This window comes from Diospyros lotus, chromosome 6 (assembly GCF_014633365.1).
Source record: "Diospyros lotus cultivar Yz01 chromosome 6, ASM1463336v1, whole genome shotgun sequence".
In the NCBI taxonomy this organism is placed as follows: Eukaryota; Viridiplantae; Streptophyta; class Magnoliopsida; order Ericales; family Ebenaceae; genus Diospyros; species Diospyros lotus.
This window is the reverse complement of record NC_068343.1, coordinates 44,510,314-44,533,177: the sequence shown is the minus strand read 5'-3', so window position 1 is coordinate 44,533,177 and position 22,864 is coordinate 44,510,314. Positions and strand designations below refer to the sequence as shown.

The following is a 22,864-nucleotide window of genomic DNA, read 5'->3' as shown; positions in this document are numbered from 1 at the left end:
AGCTTGTTCAAGTGGAGGGTACAGTTGAGATCAATGAGAGAGATATCTTGATGGGGGATTTCATGATTCCTCCTGTCGTTGAGGACCGGTCGAGCATAGTCTACCCTCCATATGGGCATGATAACTTCCAATTGAGTCCAGATGTGATTAATTTATTCTCCAACAACATTTCGTTCTATGGAAGAAGTGATGAAAATCCTCACTATCATCTTGCTCATTTTTTGGAGTATTGTGGAAATTTTAAATATTAAGGCATCAATGAGGAAGCACTGAGGATGCGACTTTTTCCTCATACTCTAAAAGATAAAGCTCGGGAGTGGTTGGACTCACTACCACCCAGTAGCATCACTACATGGGTGGATTTGGTTCTAAAGTTCACGCTAAAATATTTTCCACCGGCTAAGATTAGTAAGCTCAAGCATGAAATTTCAACCTTCCAATAAGCCGAATTAGAAAACTTTCATGAGGCATGGGAAAGGTTCAAAGAGTTGCTGAGGAAGTGTCCAAGCCATGGTTTTCCATTACCAGCCCAAAATCATTATTTTTACGTTGGGTTAACTCCTTATAGTCGTTCAACGGTGGATTCTACAACAGGTGGTTCCATTCGAAATAAATCAGCTGGGCAGCTTCATGACCTTTTCGAGACAATGAGTGAGCAGTTTGTGATTTGGCCAGATAGAATCTCACATAACAGAGTAGCTGGAATGTATGAAGTAGATGTTAACACGTTGATGTTGACCAAAATCGACGCACTATCAAAGCAAATGAAAGCCTTAAAATATTCTCCATCAGTTAATATGGTCCAAGGTTCTCTTTTAGTTTGTGTAACTTGTGGAGCAACTCATCAGTCATCTGAATGTCCATTGCTCATTATGGATTCTTCTTTCACAGAGCAAGCTACTTATGCACAGAATTTTCCGCGTCAACAAAATTTCCAACGACCATTGAATAATCCATTTTCTCAGTCTTACAATTCCGGTTGGAAGAACCATCCTAATTTTCATATGGAAACAATCAAGGCATTCAAAATCCACCAAAACAGGGAAGACCACATGAAAAAAAAAAAGAGGATTGGAAGAAGTGATTTCCAAGCTTCAAGAACGAAGTGAACGAACTGAAGCAGCCATTAAGAATATTGAAAATCAAATTGGGCAGCTAGCAAAAATCCTAACAGAAAGGCAACTGGGCACGTGGCCAAGTAATATGGAAGTTAACCCCAAGGAGCGGGGTGCAGTTACCAAAAATCCATGTTAAGAGACCAAGTGTGGCAAAAGAAAATGGTATAGCTAAGGAGATAACTGATCAAGATGATGAGCCCGAAGTAGTAGCTGAAAAAGTGAAGGTTGCTCTGCCACCAGTCAAGCCATATGTTCCACCTATTTCGTTTCCTCAAAGGTTGCGCAAGCACAAGTTGAATAAGCAATTTGAGAAATTTTTGGAGGTCTTCAAGAAGCTACATATCAATATACCATTTGTTGAACCTCTGTCTCAAATGCTTAGCTATGTGAAATTCATGAAGGAAATCTTATTAAATAAGAGGAAACTAGAGGACCATATATGAAACTGTCATGTTAACGGAGGAAAGTAGCGCCATATTGCAAAACAAACTACCACCAAAACTTAAAGATCCAGGGAGTTTTACTATTTCTTGTACCATTGGTAGTTTATTCTTTGAACTAGCTCTATGTGATTTGGGTGCTAGTATCAACCTAATGCCTTACTCTATTTTCAGGAAGCTTGGATTAAAAGAACCAACACCTATCACAATTTCTCTTCAATTGGCAGACAAAAGTATCAAATATCCGAGGGGAGTAGTGGAAGATGTTTTGGTAAAAGTAGATAAATTTATTTTTCCTATTGATTTCATCGTTTTGGACATCAAAGAAGATTATGATATGCCCTTAATTTTAGGGAGACCTTTTCTTGCCACAGGGAGAGCTTTGATTGATGTCCAACAAGGAACACTTAGCCTTAGAATTTATGATGATATAGTTATGTTTAATGTTTTTAAGGCTATGAAACATTTTAATGGCAATGAAAAAGAAGTCTTAATAAGGGATGACATTGTTCATTTGGTAGAGAGATATGATGACCCTACAGAAAATTGCATGGCTAACTCTTTTAATGAGCAGGAACAAATTTTGGATGCTAAGAATAGGGTCGTGGTAGTGGGCTCTTTGGGAGAGAAGCAAAAAGATTGTCCATCCAAAAGAGACAAACTGTGTTCTTTGGATGTTTCTTCTTCTTCGAAATCCAAGCCACTAAGTCATGAAAAGGAAAAGTTGGTAAGGGTGTTGAGGGAGCAAAAGAAGGGGATTGGATTGAAACTTGCTAACATTCAAGGAATAAATTCATTAAATGGCACCCACAAAATATTGATGGAAAAAGGATTCAAGCCTCCTTGAAGAAGGAGGCCTAGTCAAGCTAATGACTTTAAACAAGCGCTTATTGGGAGGCAACTCAATTTCTTATCTCTTTCATTTATTGGCATGTTGCATTTGTTTTTTTTTTTTCTCTTCTTTTCTTTACTTTGAGTTAGGTTAGAGTGTCATTCTTTAGGATTTTTGCACAAAAACAATGTTAAGGTCATCATAACAGCATGCATACTTGGTGTTTGATAAAATGCCCCAAACCAATGTTCACCTGCACATTGCACCTTGTTTGGGATTGTGAGGTTTAAGTTTGGGGGGAGTTTGGGCATCCATGTGACTCTATCCACTTCATGTTGTTCTTAGTCATTGTTGCTCTCTCATGTTCAAACTTGTGCATTGTAGGTATATTTTTGGAATTGATAATGCAGTGGAAGAGTCGTCCCACACCAGCTACTTGCAAGGGCAAAGCCATTGCCGAAAGTTCCAAATACCTCAAAACGAGCATGTGTTGATCTATCTACCATCACAACCTTGACACTATAGTCCAAGTACACTCCTTCATTTTCTTTCTCTTTGTTCCATTAGGACAATGAAATGTTTACGTTTGGGGGGAGATTCACTATGGGCAGCTTGCATATGTCGTATGGTCTGGTAGTATGATTTTATTAAAAAACAAAATTATCTTGTTTTGTTGGGTAGACGTGCCATCAATGATGAAGCTTATTTGGTACTATTTTGATGCAAAGAGTAAAGATAGTGATGCTACTCATTTCATTTTGAGATTCATTATCCATGTTAGACTAATTTGAGCACATGTGTCAGAAGATTCAATGCATAGGTTGACTACACTGCTAGGTTTCCATTTAGACTTTTGCCCTTAAACCAACTTTGTGAGCAACTTAATCACCTAACATAATGAAAAGAAAAGTTGGGGAAAGGTTGAGCCATGATGGCAAATGTTGAGGAATGTGTTGACTCCGTGCTTTGTGTGGAATGTGTTAGGCATACTAAGGGAAGCTAGGCAATGACCATAGGTTAGTGATCTAATCCCTATGTCACTATGTCGTGCATCAATTTAAATTTGAGCCTGCATATATCTTATACCTTTCTTTGTAGCCTGAATGACTTGAGTGATTATGCCCGTAGGGGTATCTTAAAACCTGATGCCCCGTGGTCATCTGGCTTGGGAGTCATCGGTTGAAAACTCGTTACAAGGGTCATTCAGAAAGCTTAATGGAGTGAAGGCTTGCACATAAGATATCAAAAAAAAAATGAGATGGAGCATAAAATGCACTCGTTCAAAAAAAATAAAAATAAAATTGCAAGGCCAAAGAAAAAAAAAAGAAAAAGAAATCTCAATAATGGTGCCGATGTTTGTAACTCTTAGGGATTGAGAACATTGGTGGGTTTGACTGTCTAGTGGATGTTAGCATGCCAAAGCATTCAAAATAAAGGAGAGTCTTCACAAACCGAGACAACGCCATTTTTGGCTGAGTCCAACCAAACTTGAACAAGAAAGAAAATAGTGATTGAGAGTGCCTAGGGATTGAATGAAAAGACCAAGTTTGGGGGTGGAGTGAATATCACGAGCAGGAAAGTGTATAAGACCATCAAGGGGTCGGGATACCAACAACCTTATGCATGATATTGTACCTAACAGGATTCGCACACACACACGTTAAAACATGGAATAGGTCCAAAACATTTGTGTAGCACTACTAGAAAACTCTGTGTGAATTATGAATGATACCAAAATCTGAGGCTACTTGGAAGGCTATCCAACTTGTAAGTGATTTTGAAATATTAACTATTCTCTACTTGAGGGGTGATATATTTGAGTCAATAATCTTGCTCAAGACGATCAAGAGTCTAAGTTTGGGGGTGTTTGATAAGTGTCTTTTATACACTTATTTTGGTATATAAACTTAGCATTTATACATTCAATGAGCATGATTTCTACTTGATTTGGTTCTATATATGGTTATGTAGATGTGGAGCATGTGTTGAAGGCAATTGGAGTAAAAAGTGATGATGATGTCGCATTTTTTCAACTAAAATGGCAGTAAAGGCAAGGTCAAAGGTCCATTCGGGGTCGAGGATGATGATGTCACAACACACCAAAAAAATGACGTCATTGGTGAAGTGTTGAAAATCAAAGAGAAACGGCTCACGGTGCTGTCACGCAAAGCATTGTGTGGTAGGGTCGTGGTAAGAATTGTTTTCTATGGCTCACGGTCTTATCGCGAAAAGCATTCCGTGATGAAGCCATGGTTGAAGAAGTATTCTGTGGCTCATGACCTTATCGTGGAAAGCATTCTGTGGTAAGCTCGTGACAAGATTTTCATTCTGTAGCTCACGACCTTACTGCGAAAAACATTATGTGGTAAGCTCGTGACAAGTTTTCATTCTGTGGCTCACGACCTTACTGCGGAAAGCATTCCGTGGTAAGGCGCGGTAAGGCTTTAGGCTTCGCATAAAGGCTATTTTAAGCCCGTTTCCTTTCAAATTAAGTGGAGATGGGCTCTCTCAAAGGGCACAACTTTGGAGACCTAAAAAGCACTATATAAGGAAGGATTCTTGATAGATTTAGGAGCTTTTTGGAGAGGGAGAAGACAGCAAGTCGAGGAAGAAGAGGGAGATTTTCTTGAAGATCTTCGATTTTGGTTGTATTTTTCTGTTCTTTCTTCTCTCCAACATCATGAACTCTGTTTTTATTATTCTTTCATTGGTTGAAACTATGTTAGGCTAAGTACTTTGTGGCTAGGGTGATTGATGAAACCTAGTTCAATGATGGTTTAACTAAAAGTATTTGGGTTTTATTATATTCTTGTCTTTCGGGTTGATCGTTTGTTATACACTAATTTCGTTGTGATGCTTGGCCGCCATTAGAACGTGTTTGTAATTTATTGCTTGGGTAGGGCTAGCAAAACTGTCAAGGATCTTGATGAGAAAAGTGAAACAGATCAGAAGTCTTTTCATGATAAGTGAGTAATCTATTCACCCTTCCCTTTTTTCTATGGAAAAAAAAGAAAAGGGAAACTGTATTTGTGGCTGTGACTAAGAATATTTTATGTTGTTTAGATCACATGTAGTGTTATTCAAAGCCCAAGGCACGCGCCTGTGCATCACAAAAGTTTAAAACTTTGTAAGAAATTTTAAAATCTATTATTGACATATATATATAATTAAAAGATCAATAAAAAATGTCAAAAGGTGCAATTTAAAAGCCTTAAACAATTTATAGGTTTTAAATCCTAAATAAGATTAACTAATTATGCATTTTAAATAATCTAAAATTTATCATCATCATCAAGATCAAACATTTTCACATTTTCATCGGTAGAAGCATCATCTCCAATTTCCTCTTCTTCCACGCCATCTCCCTCTCCATCTTCATCAAGTTCAATTGGAGCATTTTGAAGTTGTATCACTTTTACTCATTGTCAAATTTGGAGTTGAATCAATTGTTGTTTTTGATCTAGTTGCATAGTAAGGTTCTTCAATGGAAGAAGCTCTAGAAACATTAGCCCATGTCAAGTCACCATCCTCATGTGCAAGTTCACCGTCGGAGTCACCAAGTTCGTCAATTGCCCAAGCAACCACTTATCAGTTTTATCAACATGACTTTCTATTGTTGTTTGCTTCCCTTTTGCTTCCTTTTCATTAGGTATAGTGGACAAAAACAAATCAAGAGGCCCTATTTTCTTTTGCTTTTTCCTTTTTTGTTGCACAGATGAACCTTGCATAGGCTTTTTACCACGGCTTTGGAAGGCCATCTCATCAACATCATCATGTCCAAGTGTATCAATATCATCAAAATCTGGTATAACATCAATGTCATTCTTCTCTTTCCTGCTTGACTTGTACTCCTTAATTTCTTCTCTGATATGCATGTGGAGGACATTTTGGACAAATTTCAACATTCCTATAACCTCTAACAAGGTGTTGTTTGGCTCAAAAAACACCTCCTTCAATTAATTTCCCACAAAAATAACATTTGAAAGAGTTCATATCTTTTGCATTTATCAAAGTGTGATATTTTCATATTAGATCTTTTCTTTGACAACAAGAGCTACTATCAGGAGCATTGGATGACATTATAATTCCTGCAAGATTCACAACAATACCACTAAAGCATGGAAAAGAAAAAATAGAAAAACAAAACTAGAAAATAAATAAAGAGAGGAGACAAGACAACAAACATACCTAGAAATATTGGTGTCCTTTGCTGCCCTTTGTGCCATTTTCCGTTTGCCTCAAGAGACCTTTTGGAGAAGGGAGATGATGTAAGTTTGAAGGAGAGTTTGCCGTTTGAAGAAGGGAGAGCTGAGAGTCTCTTCAGTTTTCTTTCTTTATTTTTTTTTTATGGCCGCCAGCTCTTATGTTGTTGTTGTTTTTTTTTTCTTTTTGATTTGTTATTTATTTAGTATTTAGTATTTAGTAATAATTGAAATTAGAATCACAAAAATCAGGTACGCTTAAGCTCGAGGCTGCCCCTGAGGGCCTGGTGGGCCTAGGCATGCCTGGCTGTTTTGCGCCAACCTGGGAGAATTCTAGGCGCCTAGGCATGTCTTTAATGACACTGATCACATACTTTTTCTTGTCCATGTGTAATGCATATGTAGCATATTTCCTTTTAACTCATTTTGCTGGTTGTAACAGATGCCGTCGGCTTGGTCATTCTATTTGGTGACCAACCTTTGTCCAACTGGGGTGGAGTCTCATGCTTATTGAACAGGCTTATCCAGTACTTGTTTCCTGGCTGTCCTCTGATTTTATAGGCAAATTTTGTTTGCATTCTGTGCAGTGGTGTTAACCTTGATCCTGACCAAGTACGTGATGGAGTTCAATATGAGAGTAAAAAAAGTAGAAAGAAAAAGAATAGTAAACTACATGAGAATGAGGGAAACCTGGATACCGACATTTCTTCATTGTCAGGAAAAGAGAGATCTCTTGTGGAACTCAAGGAAAAGAACGTGGACGATAAATCTTCTCAGTTAAGGACTTTGCCAAGTGGGTTGGTCATCGAAGATATACAAATGGGTAAATCTGATGGCAAAACTGCTGCTCCTGGAAAAAAAGCATGTTGTCTATATTCTTATTTCTGTGTTTTTTTTATTAGTCTTATTCTATTCATCCATATGTATTATGTATTATTGACTTTATAGATTGATTTAGTTAGTACTTGGCACAGATCAAGGTCTATTTTATTGGCAAGATAAGAGGGAATGGACTAGTATTTGACTCAAACATTGGCAAAAAGCCCTTTAGGTTTCGTCTAGGTAATACATTGGCAGATAACAACATATTTCTTCAACATAATTGTTATTTGTTCTACTTTTGGTTTTTTCTCACCTCGCTGTATTGTGTTGTACAGGTGCTGAAGATATCATTGAGGGATGGAATGTTGGTATTGAGGGTAGCTGTTACAAACAAACAGAGATAGCAAAATCTCCAAACACAAACACACCGTCAAAATCTCACACAAATGAACTCACACGATCTGAAAAAATTAAACGCAGCCGATATTGACAGTATTTTAAACATAAACCAAAAAACAAGAGGCGCAAGATTTTATAGTGGTTCACCCCAAAAATAGGGTTACGTCCACTTGAGTTCCGGTGAGAAGAGCTCACTTCCACTAATAGAATCAATCTGATTACAGCAAAACAATAACAAAACAACCCTAATTTTCTAAAACCGTAAGCCACGAAATCACTTACAGATTAGGAGCTTACCTTACACAAAACAAAATCAGAGAACGCTTACAGAAGACGAACTATACAACATTTACAGAGAAAGAACGAGAGAGAGAGCAAAAAATGAAACCCTAGAAATGACCGACTCTCTGCCAAACCCCTCAATGCAAAACTCGTCTTCAATGCGATCAAATAACGGCAATCTCGAGGCGAGATATAATGAAGTGAATGGCTCGGATTGCCTCAGCAAAAGCAGCGTCGATGGTCTGGATTAAATCGTGCAAAGGGAGCAGCAGGCAGCAGACAAAACGACAAGAGATCAAAGGATATGAGAAGTGGGCTGGCCCAAGTTGGCTGCATCTTGCGGCCCTCCAGTGGGCGCCCAGAAGGGCAGCCCTGGTTGCCACAAGAGGCCTCCCAGACTTGGGCCTCTTTTATGTTTCACAAAATATAACAGTAGCTAACTTATAACACTTGAAAATATTAATCTTTGAGAAATGCCATTTGTCACAAATGATTTTCCCAAGCGTCAGTGGTTTGTATTTACAGGGCTGTGTGTTGGGTGATTTTTGCAGGAATGCGAGCTGGTGGCAAGAGAAGGCTTATTATCCCGCCATCACTGGGGTAAAGGATCAGACTTTCTATTTTATTTTATTTAAACCCTAATATTCCCAATGCTCTATTCTCTGTTTGGCTTTGGTTTGGTTTGGTGTATATATATATATATATATATATGTTATATTTTATGGTGATGATGATGCAGTTATGGAAGTGAAGGAGCTGGGGAGGCAGTACCACCGAACTCTTGGCTGGAATATGAAATTGAATTGGTTGCTGTCCGGTGATGACTGTTTTGGCCTTCGTATGTCATATTTTGGTCTTATATTAATGTTATTAGAAATTTATTTCATGGTTAATATTAATCTTATATTAATATAATATTAATGTTATTAATGTTCTAATTTTGAAGCTTAAGAGAGAAGATTCAGTCTCAGCCCCAAGTCCAAAGGGAACATTCAGTCATATTTTGCGTTTTGTGACTGATAAATACTACTACCTCTATTCCCCCCTTTTTTTTTTTTTGGAGGGGGGGGGGGGGGGGTTTCAAAATTTTTTATTTTCTTTTAATATGGGATTGTATTCGAAATCGAATATATATTCTCTATGTTATTTGGTTAATAGGAAAATTTTAACTTTGTAATGGAACAAAATTAGACTTCTATTAATATTTTACCTTAGTACGTTTTATATTTATATATTAATATGATATATAATATAAAATATCAATATAGAGTTATAATTTTTTTACAATAAAATGAAGAGCAAAGTCAAAATAATGAAGAAAAAGAATTAAATATTTTTTTATGAATATAAGTATAATTTATATTGATATGTATTATTACATCATTGACAAATGTTTAACTTAAAATGATAAATAACAATAAGCACCTTTGATATTTAGTATAATTACAGGGGCTATTTATCTAGTTTGAAAAATTACATGTGAAGATATCAATTTGTTTTAACAAATGCCCCTGTAGTAAAAATTGTAAAAACTATCATATTTATCTCTATTTTTCTTTTAGCTATTTTTTTCTCTCTCTTTGTAGTAGCATTAGGATTCTTTAAAAATTTTGAAAAAACCTAATGCATAGGTTCTTACTAGGTTGAATTTGTGTTTGAGGTTGAAAGAGATTGAGAACAAAAGAGCGAAGTGTTACAGAATTGAAGAATGGAATGGAAGAACGAAACTTTAGTCTTTGTGATGGTTTCAAAGATGGAAAAGGGAAATTGCAAAGAGGTGAAGGCAATGTCAAAGAAAGTTGTCAATATGATACCCAAAACCTTTTTCTTTAAGGTTGCAAATGAATTGAGTTGAGTCATGCGAAGCACATAAAAGTTTAGTCTTGTTTATTAAGAATTTTATAGAGCTCTAAATGAATTGAAAAATGAAAAGAAGAATGAACTATCATGTCAACCCATGTAATAAATATTTTGAAGGGTTTTCTCATATCGTGTTTCGCAATATGCTTAGTCACCTTCATATTTGTAGTTATCTATATCTTTGTAGCACGTTTATGTTGAGTCAACTTGCACATATTAATTAAATTTTAATGATTAACAAAAATAATATTTTCAATATACAAAGTATAGTGTTTTTATAATTAACAAAAAAAGTATTTTTTTAAATATATTAATTGTAGTACTAAATTATTTTTTATTAATTTGTAAAATATTTTTTATAGTATATGTATTATAACAAATATTATTTTTCATTAAAATTATTTTTTAAGTAATTATAAAATGCATAAAAATTATATATAAAAATACTTTTTCAAATTCTAGACTGAAAGTCGACTCTTCGTATGTCAAAAATTGACTCTTGATGCTCCAAAGGTCATATTTTTTATCGTTACAAAATCTACCGAAAGAATGCTTGTGAAAGCTGACTCTTCCTTCCCAAGAGTCAACCCTTGCACTACTGTTGTAATACCCCGAAACTTGAGGTAAAGCTTAGATGTTACAATAAAGTGAAAGGTATTTTGATTTAGGGCATTAATGTAATAAAGGAATGAATGCAATAATGAATCCTTGTCCTAGAAGCTACGTGTTGGAAAGATAGGATTAACTTGTTTGAGAATTCTTTCCTAAAATCTTAAAGTCTTATGGCTGTTATGATTAATCTTACACCAAAAGTCTTGGAAGACTTAATTTGGAAGACTTGTATTGGCTTGCAAAGGAAGAGATAATAGTCCTATCCTAAAGTCACGTGAGAGAGTACTTGGAGGTTTAAGATTGGAAGAAATGAGAAGCTTGCTTTGGAAGATAGAATCAAAGTAGGAAATATTCAAAGGTTGTAATGATGGATTTTTATCCCAAAAGTCTTAAGTGGCATGAGTTGGAAGGCTATGAGTGGCTTGGAAGAGAAGAGATAAGAGTCTTTGAGTGTTCTTATCATGAAAGCCACGTAAATGGGAGATTTGATTGGAAGGAAGTAAAGGCTTGAAGGAGAAGATGAAATCAAAATCAAAGGATGTCATGATTGATTTTTATCTTAAAGTCTAAACTTGGAGAATTAGGATTGGCTAGGAGTTGCTTGCAAAGAAAGAAGATGATAAGGCTTATCTTCAAAGAGTATTTGGTGGCCTAGGATTGGAAGAAGTGGAAGCTTGCTTGAGAAGATTGGAAAATTTTCAAAGTGTGATGATTACTTGGGTAGAAAATGAGCAACTTGGAGGCCAAGTAAAATCTTGAGGATTTGGGCATTTAAAAGCTATATAAAGGGAATGAATTAAGGCCATGAGAAGCTAAGGAGAAAGGAAAGAAAGGAAGTGCAAGAAAAATCAAAGAAGAAAGGAAAGAGAGACCTGGCTGGAAAACTGCCAAAACAGAAAGGAAACAAAAAAGGTAAGCCCATTTTCTTTTTGTAGGATCGTAGAGCATGAAAATATGAGTCCATATATTCAAACGGAGAGCAAATCGGAGTTAAAATGAGCAAGATATGGTCGTTTTAATTTTGGGTTGCAAAATAGAGAAGGGGCAGCGCGTGGCCACCCTTCCGAGGGTACGTGAGGGGGCATCCGGCCTCCGATTGGCCTAAAATTTTCACCGTTGTTCTCCTATTTTAATTACCTACAACCCTGTGTAAAAATATTTAAGGTCTAATTCACTTAAATGCGTGATTTCTGCAGAAACAACCCCTAGTGCTCAAAACTCGGCTGTAAAACTGTGCTATCGAGGGGAAAACAATCAATGTGAGTGGTTCTTGTGCATGCTTCCTCTTGATTATTCTTGGTTTCATTTTTGAGTGGTTCTTATGCATGCTCATTGATTCCTATTGATCACTCTTGGTTTTCACCTGTTGATGGGTTATTGCCTACATCTTATGTTCCATTTGTTTCGAGCATATTCTTTCTGCTTTGTTGCATCGAGTTTGACCATGATAGCTTTCGTGCGTGGCTTGTGATCATATTCCTTCTGCTTTGTCATATATCTTGTCATTTGGTGGATGTGGCTAGTTGGTAGCTTGTCGTATGTGAACTACCACGGGGGCCTGTGTAAGGGGGCTGACCACGTGAGTCTGTGTAAGGGGGCTACCTTGAGCTTGTGTAAGGGGGCCGAGGGGTTCATACATGGCAAGTAAGGAGGATATCTCGTGCCTGTGTAAGGGGGCTGAGAGGTTAGATCTCGTGAGTTTGTTGCTTTTGAGCAAATCTTGCCTATTGCACATGTATCTCGGTATTTGTATTTGTGGCTATTTGTTGGGGTATCACAGGGGATCTCATGCTCTTGCGGTGAGCCTAGATCTCGTGCTCTTGTGGTGAGCCGTGATCGTGGGGAGATTTCGTTCTTATTTTTGCATGTTTCTTGGAAAAGCTACATATTGCTCTTGCATGCATAGTTTTCTTCCCTGTACCACTCACTTAGATATAATTATCTAACTCGAGTGTTTCTTACCCCTGGGGCATTCATCATCCCAACTTTGTCAAAGCATCAAGTGTTTCAGGTTACAAGATCAAAACGTGGGCAAAGAGGTGGAGCTTCGCTAGCTTTGGAATTTTGATTTCGCTATGTACCCTTGTAACCTAAGTAATGTATTGTGAATAACAGATAGGGTACTCAAGGTTGTAAGAAGTATATGTATGTGAGTGTCCTACAACTGTACCTATAATGGTGTGTTGTGTTTTTGGCGTATTGGAAGCCATGTGCATTTATTACTCTTGTAAAGGAAATCTAGTGGAAACCCCTTTATTAAGTTTTGATTAAGCTTACAGGTTCGATCAAATGCTTCCATTGGTAAGGGTTTTCGTAACGCCCGTAGGTGATATTTGATATCATTGTGTATTTGGTAAAGTGGGGCGTTATAGGAACTTCCCAGGGGGGTTACCCATCCTTGGATTTTCCCAGGTTAAGCACGCTTAACCTTGGAGTTCTTTGCCTGCATTCAGTCCAAAAGGTATTCAGCTGGTGTTGTTTCCTTTCTTACACTATCCTCGATATGTACTAACTCCTCTAGGCTCCCGGGGTATTACAATTCGTGTAGGTCCATCAGGGTAAGTTGTTTCGGTCCTTCCTATCGCTCGATAAGGGATGTTACAGGTGGTATCAGAGTTGACCCTTGGCAAAGGCGGTCCGACGAGGGCGGGGAGTGGCGACGGGGCTCGAGGGTCTGTACAAGGAGCGGCTTTTGACAAGCTTCTAGGATGGCAGCCCTCAATGAGAGAAGATCTGGGACAAGTTGTAAGGTCGTATGACAAGGACGTCATGTGCTCAAGGGGGGGGGGAGAATATAATACCCCGAGAGCCCAGATGAGTTAGTACATATCGATGATAGTGTAAGAAAGGAAACAACACCAGCTGGATACCTTTTGGGCTGAATGCAGACAAAGAACTCAAAGGTTAAGTGTGCTTAACCTGGGGAAATCCAAGGATGGGTGACCCCCCTGGGAAGTTTGCGTAGGTCTATCAGGGTAAGTTGTTCCGGTCCTTCCTATCGCTCGATAAGGGATGTTACAACTATGACGCTAAAGTAATTTTCATAATGCCTATAAGTAGTCTCAAACTCGTTTTGGAGATCAAGAATTGCATATATTGTATATCCAAAGCACCCTTAAAAATATAGGAACTGAAGGTGATGAAAAACTATTGAGGCCATGACTAAACTCTCAGGTTTTTGGGTTTTAGTAGTAAGGGTAAGATTGCTGGTTTCTCTCTTTCTCATAGTCTCTCTTAAGAACTTGACAACTCTGATACTATTTGTTGGTTTGAGTAAGTTGAGGAAGAAGAAAGTAGGAAGAAAATGAGGAAAAAACTCTTGATTTTGTTCATCAAGAACAACTACATATATATATATATAGTCATAAAGAATAAAAAAAGCTTCCTTAAAATTTGCAACCTAACCACCTAATATTTCCTAATTTTCTGCTCGTTCACAAACTACGCATCAATCTAGATGCAACAACTTTCCATAATTTCAGTTGAGCTTCATACCAAAAATAATCATTCCTTTTGAATAGAAAAAATGTCAAGTGATGAGGGAATATTTTACTAAGGGCAAAAATACTATACTACCCTTGGAGATCCCCAATATGGTGCCGCCACGTGCCTGCCTCAAGAAAGTGCCACGTGTCACCTATATCTTCATCATTCATCTCATATTTGATTTTGAACGAGGTTGACTCAATCAACCGAGATTCTTTCCAACGTCCAGTTCAGAAGTTATCTTATCTCTTCAGAGTGTGCTTTACCTCATCTTTAAATAGAGGTCGACTTCTACAGGTACAGATCATCTGACTCCTAGTTCAATTTTCATTTTGGGCATATTTCTGCTACTAACTTGAGCGTCGGAGTTCTCTCGGGGGATTACAGCCCCGCCCCTGCAGGTACTTGGTTCGAGGCAGACCTCGGTGATCAGTCCAGTATCATCATTTGGCGCCCACCGTGGGGCCCTCGTCTTTTCTTTCTGTCTGCCAAGTACACTTTCAAGTCGTATGAAATCTATGCAATTCAATTACACGTACGTGTTGATTGCATAATGGGTACGCTCATTCTTTTAATATTTTGGTGCCAGCTGTGATTTTATTTTTTAATTATTGCCAAAAATAATTGAAAGAGAAGGCCAAAAGATTTATATACATATGCATGTATATGCTTAAGAAGTTTTGGTTGAAGCATGGTAAAAAATACAAGCAGAAAAAAAGTAATTCTCCTATTGTTTTGTACCATGCGCACATATATACATATCATATGCATAGGCATTTACAATATAATATAAATTGAGAAAAGCTTCATATGGAAGCTAATAAAAAAGATTGCTATATATATTATACAAAAAAGCTCCTGGAGGCGCCCAGTATACATATTTGATAACTTTTATATATATATATATATGTTATGAGAAAAAGCTCTTGGGGAAACTGGGGCGAGTTACATATATGTTGGGGAAAAGCTAATGAGGGGAGCCTGGAGCAAGAAAAGATGTGTTATATTATATATATAATAGTAAAGGGAAGCTTCCTGGAAAAGGGGGCAATACCCAGAAGTCACCATTGGAGAGCCAGACGATGGCCGCAGTAAGCAAAGACTGTGGCAGAGAACGAAGCAAGGCCACCGACGAACAGTACCATCAATGGCGGTGAAGCGGCGGGCATAGAAAGCCTCCAACAAGCTGCTGGCATGGACAGAGGAGAGGATGCGCAGGTCAGCGGCAACAGTGCTGCAGTGGCGTTCAACTGCGAACAATGGCCGCAACAAGCAGCAATAATGGCAAACATGGTCGCTGTGGAAGCTTCGTTAATATCGCTTTGGTTAAAGCTTATTCCCCTTGTTTTTATCATTCTAGTGTTTTAACTACTATCTATTGGAGAATTGCTAAGTAGAGGCAAAAGGTTTTAATTTGAACCAACAAGGGAGAAGGAGAACCCAATGACCAAGTTGTCTATGACGTCGAAGCTGAAAGTGTATTGGCTTCCAATGAGGCTTTCCACGTGAGCCTGCTTGCTTCCGTCGCCATCCCTTGCCACATAGCCACAAGTTAGAAGGCAAGACAAGCAAACGGGCGACCAAATTTGGCCTTTACTAGCACACATGGCTCCAAGTTAATAGTAACCTCTACAGGTATGTGGGATCTGATTCCTAAGGGACTCTTTTATTATCTTCTATTACTATTATACTCCTCAAAAATTCGTGAACTGACTTAAGCGTCGGAGGGATCACGGGGAGCGAGTCCCCCCCCCCCTTTTTTGCAAGTACTTGGTCCGAGATAGAAGAAGGTGATCGGCTCCGCATCATCATCAATCTTCAACAAGGAAGGAATCATCCGCTGCCCTTCTTTTTATATTTTTTGTGATGGTCAAGGTAATGACAAATAGATAAATAACCTACCAGCAGAGATCTTGTGTCTTTATTTCATGATGGTTGTTTAGTAGTTATTTCATGATGGTTGGTCATATAATTCCCACACAATCTCCGTATATTAATGAGATCAAAAAGTTTCTTCATCAATTTCTTTAAGCTGGACTTTCCAGGTGTTTTGATGAATTGCATGAGCCCTTATCACTGCATTAACAAGTATGGTGAATTCGGTTTGTTGCGGTTCACTAATCCAAACTAGGTGCCCTGCTATCTTCAATGTTAGCTTTGTTATTCTGGCGAGTTGTGTGTGTTTATTGGGGTGTGCTTTGCAAGAGTCAAGTATTGACATGCGGTTGCCTATTTGGGATGGCTAGAGTAGGATTTTGAAAGATTCAATCGTAATATTGAATATTGCCAAAATATGCCTTGTAGCTGAATACAATTAGCTTATGAATTCTAATAGATGTTTGTATTTGTGTTTTACTTGTTATTTGGATATTTGTAGCTTTTGATTTTTGGGTTTCTCAAAATTTCATAATACAATTAGCTTATTTGTAGCTAGGTTCGAATCCTCCCCAAGCGTAACCACTGTTGGATCAGACCTGAGTTAAACTCCTCGTCACGAAAAGAGACACCGTGGTGGGGCGTCCGTAAGGGAACGTCATCCCAGGGTTGTTTTTTTCCTCAATTTTGTTTGGGATATGTGCACCTCTAGTTTGCTGCAAAATTGATGGGGGGTTTTAAGAATTATTTTTTTTTTAAAAAAAAAAGAAAGGGAAAAGGATGGGCACAAATCTTTATAATTTCTATGAAAATATTGCCTTTTATAAGGTGAATTAACATGTCAATGGGCACCTTAATATTTACGACTAAAAAAAAAATTAACATGTTAATCGTGCGTGTGTTTCTAACATTCAGATAACAAAAAATGCATCACAATCAATATTGTGAAATACAAGTGGTTTGGGAAACAAATTTCAAAAAGTTTTAATAGAAATAATGGGGTAGATCTAGTCGGTCAATTTTGTCCAACGAAAACATATTTGGATCCAAGAACAAAATGGAAATTTGATAAATGCCAAGAAGAATAAGAAATTGGATTAAGAATGAATTTTGGGTATAGGGAATGAATAGATGCAGTAGTGACATTTGCTGCTGACATGAAATGGTTAGAATGGGCGTATTTTTCATAAAAAAAAAAAAAGGGAAAGACAAAGCGACAAGCAAAGTGTTGAAGAACTTGCCCTTGAGAAAGTAAATGTCATGATTGAGTTGTGATGCGATGAACAAAGAGGGTCTAAATACCAAAAGAGTTACTAAACAGTAACCAGTATGCATGTATGACAAGCAATTATTTAGGAAAATTTCAATGCAAGGCTATACAAAATAAGTCTACATGGTGCAATATGCTGGTAGAGGACATCATCTCTTGGAATACATGTTAAACTGCAAGCCCCGAAGACCTAAAATGTAAGCTGCAATGAACACATAGTACTTTCTCACAGTTACTGGTCAAGAATAAAGAAAATATAACATAGATGATTTTTGTAAAATATGTAAGCATTTGATCATTGCTTGATTTTGGATGAGCAGTTTAATGATGCCACAGTTTTAATATTAAAGGATTTTGCTTAATTTGTTTTTTTCCTTGTTATAGCAACATCTACTACAATGTTGTACCATTTAGGCTTTTCCCTAACATCGTCTGTCTAATATTCACGTGCTCATGGCATTGACTTGTGCAGATTAAAATGTGGTGGTCATATATCTTTCCTTAATTGATGTAGTGTTCAATTACAAGCTAACTATGCTGGGAGGGGCTTAATGTGCTTTTATTAACGCAAGCATACAACTAAGTTATGCAAACCCATGGGGATCTATCAGAGGAAATAGCTTGCTAATGACCAACAAAGAAATATTTTTACTCGAGGACATCAATTTGTAAAGTGCCCAAGCCTCAGTCTAGAACTAGTGCATTACAAGACAAGTACGTTTGTTTTCCTGATCAACTTTCTTCAGAAGAATCAATGGTAAAGTAATGCACTACGAGTCTAGAATTATTTTCTTTTTCTCTCCTATGAGAGTGTGTGTGTGTGTGTTGAGATTGACTTATAACCAATCATCTAGGGTATCATTTAAAAAACCCTTACAAAAATTTATAAGGATTGCCAACGACAAAATTGAATAAAAATTTTCTTTCTGTGAGGCACCACCTAAGGAAATAAAATGTACTAAATATGGACAACCAAAGCAAAACAATACCTTGAGAAATTATCACAAAGAAAAAGATAATTGTGACAATCGATGCAAAATGATTGCTATTAAGGGATGGAGCCTTCCCTACTTTTAATTTTCTCCCAGACTTCATTGGTTTAATCTTTTCTTGCTTTATTGTAGCAAGCACCGACAATGCTCTAACAAACTTAATATCGGGAACATCCAGTGATGGAGCTTTGAGAGGTCAAGGTGGTTACGAGCTCATCTTTGTATGCTTGTCCTTTGCCTTCTTTTTATCCAAAAGATATACCATTTCTAAACCCAACTTATTAAAGATCACTATTATGTTCTCAACCAACCGATCACTAAAACTCATCATCTTTTTTTGAAGAATGTGAACTTTCTCCACCCTTAATACATCTGTTTAACCTCCTAAGACAACTCAATGCCCTAACCAACAACTTTTTTGATTAATGAGGTCTACTCAAGATCTTGAATCCTATCTTCCTCACTTGTAGTTCTCCCACTTTCCAAATCAACATTTATATCACTACCTCTTGAATTGATGAGATCCATCATGGACCAATTGTTTTTTGTCACCTTAGCCTTCAGTAAAATTGAGAGTAAGAATTTCTATCAGAATTTTAGCAAAACCTACAAATCTTTTTAGGTGATCTATTCTATCAATCAAACAAAAAATTAATTTTCCAAGTAGCATGTAACAAATTCATCAATCTCAAAAAAGATGCCACCACTTTGAACTTTATCATCGTTGAGAATAAGAGGAATTCCAAAATTAGCAATTTACGCAAACCTAGCTAAGCTATAAAAAGGGTACAACAACCCCCTCTCCCCTCCCCCTTAAAAATAAAAATTACCATTTAAAGATCTAGAAAGCCATCTTAAATTGTAATTTCTTCAAACTTCACCGAACACAAAAGGCTGTCCAATCTCTCATGCAGGGCCGACCCTAGGCATAGGCCTATGCCTAGGGGCCCCCAAAAAAATACAGCACCCCCTCCCTTTGGGGGGCCCCAAAAAATAAAGCAACCCCCCTTCCCCCAACCCAACAAAGAAAAATACAGCAGCCATAGCCACTTGAGAGAACAAAGCACCCCTCTCCACCCCTCCCCCCCCCCCCCCCAAAAAAAAAAAAAAATTGGCCCCACCCCTCCACCAAAATAAAAAATAAAAAATTGAGGGCCTCCAAACAATACAGCACTCCACTCTTCCCCAAAAATTTTTTATTATCGCTTAGGGCCCCATTGGGCCTTGGGCCGACCCTGCTCTCATGGCCAAATAATGCCTTACTTTTAACCATATATATATATATATGTATATGTTGTGTAAAAGAAAATGCCAATGACATATCATAAAGATATTGTCGAAACCTTTTCATATCTTAACAACGGGATCAAATTGCATTGAGTAACCCACAAGCGTTTTCCTTCTTTGACAAATAATAATAGGAAAACAAAGAAAAGGACATGTATATAAAAGGCGAAATGCCTTAGCTGGCTATTCAGACAACATAAAATAAAAAATAAAGTAAAACTCATGCCATGAATATTCACTTGGTCAAATCAAACAGTTGACTTCAAATGTACTCCAACTCAACTTCAAACTCGAACTCCGCTAGGAAGAGTTGCATAGCTAAGAAAAATGACTAGAGAGTATAGAGAAAGTTTTAGAAACTTCAGAAGTAATTTAGCACCAATCTTGTGGGTGTGGTTGTTGGACTTCACTTCATTTCAAATGACTAGCCAATCTTGAGCCTTCATGATTTGACAGGCACCCCCTAAGGCCTCCAAAGTCCCACTCTATACTTCTGAGTGTACTTCAATATCAGCTTTCTCTGCACCGTAAAATCATATATTCACATTGGTTTTTGAGTATAACAAATTCCAGAAACTGAACACACTGCTATGAGAATAAACCAAAAAGAATTTAATTGCACCTATGGCAAGTCTGGGAGATTAAGGCAGTAAAGCAACATTTTAAGCAAGACGTTGTCTAGCTGAAGGTACAAATTGTATCTTCTTATAACAAGAATGTGATATCATAAGCCAACAAATTTATTTGAATATTTCGACGTATGAATGGATAAGCTGATTAAAGATCCTCTATTAACGTACAAGAACATAATATAATATCATATATGGCAAGTATTTACCGTGGTTGGACTTTCTATAACTTTTAAATATTTATAAACTTTAATATAGCTTTGTAAGTTCTAAATTTTTATTTTAAAAGTGGAATTTGTATTTTTAAAAATGTTTTTACATCCTATTCATTAAATAAATAAATATAATTTTTTTAAAATTAATTTTAAAACTATATTAAAAACAGGTTGAACCTTCTGTTAAGCTTGGCCCATTTAGGCTCCAAAGCCCAAGCCTGACCCAACCTGCCCTAGATAGGCTCATTTAACGCACCAAATTATTTTTAACATATTTGGAGGCTTAAAGAAATAAATTCAAACTCAAGTTGGAGAATAATTTATTTAGTCACGTGAACGGGTGAAATAGCTTAATTCTTCATGCATGTCCAAGTTATGTCTAAAATCTTTTTACTTTAATTTAAGAGGTTAAGTGAAATTAAGAGGGCATTTGGCTTAGCAGGTTGGGCGTTTATAAGCTATCAGTGAAGCATAAACGTTGTATAACTTATTTAGTTATACATTTGTTAAAAATTAAAGAGTTTAAATGCTACCGAACTTAAACGCTATTTGATATCGTTTTAGAAAATCTCCTCCCCCAACTTTTCTCAAAACGTTTTTCATAACTTATTTAGTTGACCAAGTATTTTTCAATTTTACCCTCCAACAACTATCAAAATTTGAACCTTATCCCTCTCTTTTCATCCCTTTGCCTTCTCTTTTTCGCCACATCCTTCCAGCTCCTCTATCACCATTGTCGTTCCCACCTTCTGCCTCCAACCCCATTGTCATTGCGGTCGTCGTCACCTCTGACTCCTCCATTGCGATTGCTGTCTATCGCTTCTAGCCCCTCCATCGAGACCATCACCTCCCGCCTCCAACTCTTTCATCACCACTCTAGCTTCATTGATATATTTTTAATAATTGAATTAACATATTTCTTAATAATTATAGGCTTAATACATTATTTTGTCCCTGGACTAATAAAAAAAATAGTTTTAAGGATATCAACTAAATTGTGTTTACTATTCATCCCTGAATAAAATAATTTTACTCATTTTTAGTCCCTGGGTTAACCGACGTTAACTGAGGCGTTAACTTTGCCTTGTCACGTTACCATGTCATTGCCACGTTAATTATAATTCCACATCACTATTTTTATAAAAATTAAAAAAAAAAAACAACCCTAACCCTAACACCCCCATAGTCATGACCCACCCCTGCACCTATCTCCACAGTCGTGACCCACCCTTGCACCCATCTCCACAATCTCTTTCTTTCTGCTTCTCCTTTCTATTTCCATTTCACTCCAATGCGATAGCAGCGTAATGGACAAGATTTATTAGCCATAGCCGACGATTGATTGATTCACTCGCCAAGTTGGGAGTTTCATCGCAATGGCCCGGCTCCGATCGGCCTCCGCTGTTGCTTTTCTTATTTTTTGACCGCTGATGTGCCTAAGGATTCGCTCTTTTCCGGTGCCGATGGGGTCCGATGGGATTGAGAGTTTGCTTCGGTTTGTCGAAGCGCCGTAGTATCGTAACGGCGCCGAGTGTCCAGCCAGTTACGACAGCGACTCGATCATTCACGTCGCGATGACGCTCGACTTAGAGTATCTCCGGGGGTCAATGGCGGTGGTGCACTCCGTGCTCCGCCACGCCTCCTGCCCGAAAAACATCTTCTTCCATTTCGTCGCGACAGAGTTCGATCCAGTTAGTTCTTAGGTCCTGACCCGACTGGTCCAGTCCGTTTTCCCTTCTCTTAATGATAGGGCTCAATTATATATATATATATTTTTATCTAATTTTTATCTTAACCTTGTGTTAATTTTTCTACATAAATGTGTATTTATATAGATTTTATATTATTTTAATCTCTTTTTGTAGGAACTTGGCAAAGGAAATTAATTTGAAGATTTGGGCGTAAAAGGAAAAAAAATATATATTATAAAATTAATTTTAAAATAAATAAATAAATATTTTATATAATTAATATTATAATATAATTAAAGTTATTATATTCAATAGTATATTAAATATTATATATATTATATTATATATTAAACTATAATATTCATATATATATATTATATTTTATCTTATATTATTTATATATATAATATTATAATAAAATAATTATTATTATATATATATATGCTAATGGTGGCAGTGGCGTGTGAAGGCCTTAGGGCTCCGTGCGCCACATATATATATAATAATATATTTGAAGATTGGAGCACAGTGAAGAAATTGAAATTGAAGGCTTGGGCGGCCCACGCCGCACACACATATATATATATATATATATATTAAAGAGGAATTGAAGAGGGGTCTGGATGGGCACAGCGAATTGAAGAGAGGGACGGCGCACAGCGAAGCAATTGGGAAGTCGCGCACAGTGAGATTGAATGAGAGAAGTAGCGGACACCATAAAGGGAAATTGAAGTCGCGAACAATACAGAGATTGGAGCCGGCAGTCGCATAACAACCAGCACCAATTGCGACCCAGATCTGTTTCAGATCTGGGCAGGAAGCATTCTTTTCTCTTTCTTCAATTTTCTGTTT

General features: G+C 37.2%; 1 non-coding gene across 1 annotated transcript; it reads right to left on the bottom strand.

Annotated features, from left to right (window-relative positions):
* Positions 1-410: 410 nt before the first annotated feature.
* On the bottom strand, positions 411-517 carry LOC127805380 (small nucleolar RNA R71). Its single transcript, XR_008024114.1, has one exon. It is a non-coding gene; the product is annotated as a small nucleolar RNA R71 (small nucleolar RNA).
* Between the last annotated feature and the right edge of the window lie 22,347 nt (positions 518-22,864).